Raw genomic sequence first — 2,651 nt, 5'->3', positions numbered from 1 at the left:
TTTGCTTGGGGAAAATAGTAACAAGTATGCTAATAATAATAATAATAATAAAATAACAATAATAACAATGGGGTGTATTCTTGCGGTTGTGGGGGGCCTGTGCTGCTCAGGGCTTCTCCAATGGGGCGTGTTGGGGGGAACTGGGATATAATCAGGGACTTTATTCCCCAAAGGGGATGGAGATCAGACTGGGAATGCTGAGGGGTCCAGTCCCATTGACAACATCTTCCCCTCCTCTCTTGCAGAAGCGACCTCTAGGGCCACACGTTGTCCCCTTCTCTCACTGCTGCTACTGCCGCCTCCATGCCCCGAAAAATCAAGGAAATCAAAGACTTCCTGCTGACAGCCTGGTCAAAGGATGCCAAATCTATCAAGATCAAGAAAAACAAGGATAATGTGAAGTTTAAGGTTCACTGCAGCAGGTACCTGTACCCATTGGTCATCACAGAAAAAGAGATGGCAGAGAAACTTAGTCCCTGCCTCCTAGTTTGGCTGTGAAGGAGCTGAAGTGAAGGAATCATTCAGTATTCCACCTGTATTAAAATGTAGGTGGGGAGGGAAAGGAAAAAATATAATAACAATGTAATCTATCTCCAACTATAGAGAAGAACATTAAGAATTAGAAATAGCAAAACTCATGATTTAATTACTATCATCTTAACATTAAATATAAATTTAAAAACAAACTATAAATGATATGTTTGCATGTCATATACACTATTTTTGTTGTTCTCAGTGGTTTCTTGTTGCTTATTCACTTAAAATAGAAATAATTTTAAAAGAAAGTAGTGGCTACAGCATTCAAATTTAAAAAAAAATAAGTCATGAAATGTGGAACCAATGCTATTGCTTTCATTAAAACATTATAGTTATGCACACATGACACAGGCTAAAACTTATTACTGATGCGGATACTCATAGACAATGGCTAATACAAAACCTATTTCAATTTTACTTTGGAATAAATTGTGTATCCTATGAGCCATTTTTTTTTTGAGGTGGTGGGGAATGAAGTGATCTAAACTTGTATTGTCATTTATGTGTTGGAATTCCAACTGTGAAAAATTTCATCCATTGATGAAGATGGAAACTTATAATTTTGAAGAAATTTACATAACATGCAGTGTTAGAGAATTGTCTGGAATACTGAGATTTGAAGTTACTTATCCAGAGGCTAGATTTCAACCCAAGCATTATAACTCCAAGAAGAGTAAACTGCCTCTTTCTGATTCAGAGTCACGAAATTATAAGACTAGAATAAAATTTACTGCAATCTCTCTAATCGTATAAGAAAACTGACAGTCAAAATATTTGTGACTAACCTAAGATTAAACAGCCAAACCTAGAGTAATAATTTCAATTTGGGTGATGATACTGATCAGTTCTCCCTGAGTAAGATGAATTTACCTTCCAAATTCTTTGGTTGAGGTTAAGCTCTTAATTTGTGAACATTCCCCCAGCCCAAATTGTATGACAAAGCAATTGAATTCTAGATATTGTGGAATTGAACTGGGATTAAAACTGTCATTTACAAAGGGAAGATGTCATACCTAGTGAACCCAGAGGTGACTGAGTTAGCATCCTCTACTCTGCGGTTGCTATTTAATTCTGTGCTCTTGCAAAATGTAATACTGGCTGGGTTTTATTTTTCATACCATCCTAGCAACCTTAAGGCATGAGGACTATTTAAAAAATAAATACGATAAAGAACAGTCTAAAGCTAAAGGGACAAAATTTAAAAAAAAATCTGTCACTGACTATGAAACTATTTTCTGATTCACTAATATTCACCCATTAAAATGAATAATAACAATCCTGAAGGAAATATCCTCCATCCATTTCACTTATCATCATCTAGGTAAATATGAAAAGGTTACCAGGCTATTAGCTGAATCTCAATGATATCATGTTTATATTGAAGCTCTAGGGGAAAGAAAAGACCTAGAGGAGATGTTTTTACCCTATTAATTGGCTCAATAAGCAAAGGATTACTTTCAGAGCTTGCTCAGAGAGAGTATAGAAGTCAAAGTCTTGGTCTAAGTGTAAATAATTAATATTTGTCAGGCTTTTAAAGGAATTTGAAGGAGGGGAGAGAGATCAACTTTTAAGTTAAGGAATTTGGTCTCAACATCATTAAAAATATACTCCCACCTGCTTCTGATTTTCTCCTTGATTACAAAGGTCAGTGGCTGTTTGAACAGAGAGGGAGAAGGAGCTGTTTGAAACTTATGCAAATGAAGGTGAAAGTAAGAGAAGGCATGTATGTTAATAAGTGTGGGGATGTTGATCAGTATTCAGCTGTAAGACCGGACTATAATAAACATGTTCAAATATCTCTGAACTCACAAGGGCAAGGATTTAAAGGTGCAGCTCAGCAACATCCATCTACAATTTGAAATGTCAGAAAAGCCTTCAGTCACTGTAAAAAAAAATGTAATATTTTAATATCACTACAGGGTGGGTGTGAATACTCTTAAAGTTATGGCCTCAATATCTACCTTATGTATTCACATTAAACAATGATGTCTAACCCTCACATCCTTCATCCTATGGAGAGGTACTCTTTCTTTCTCTTCTCATAAGTAAAGGAATGGAGCAGGACCTATGATTCCATTGCTATTAGATACTCCTGGGCTAAAACAAAACAAAAT

At 35.8% G+C, this 2,651-nt stretch overlaps 1 pseudogene; it reads left to right on the top strand.

Moving 5' to 3' along the window:
• The first annotated feature begins 303 nt into the window (after nucleotides 1-303).
• On the top strand, nucleotides 304-498 carry LOC114037036 (annotated as a pseudogene).
• Nucleotides 499-2,651: the final 2,153 nt, after the last annotated feature.

Source organism: Vombatus ursinus, unplaced genomic scaffold, assembly GCF_900497805.2.
Source record: "Vombatus ursinus unplaced genomic scaffold, bare-nosed wombat genome assembly UNPS02000582.1, whole genome shotgun sequence".
NCBI classification, from domain to species: domain Eukaryota; kingdom Metazoa; phylum Chordata; class Mammalia; order Diprotodontia; family Vombatidae; genus Vombatus; species Vombatus ursinus.
Note: the sequence above shows the minus strand (reverse complement) of the source record. Positions and strands in the feature narration are given on the sequence as shown.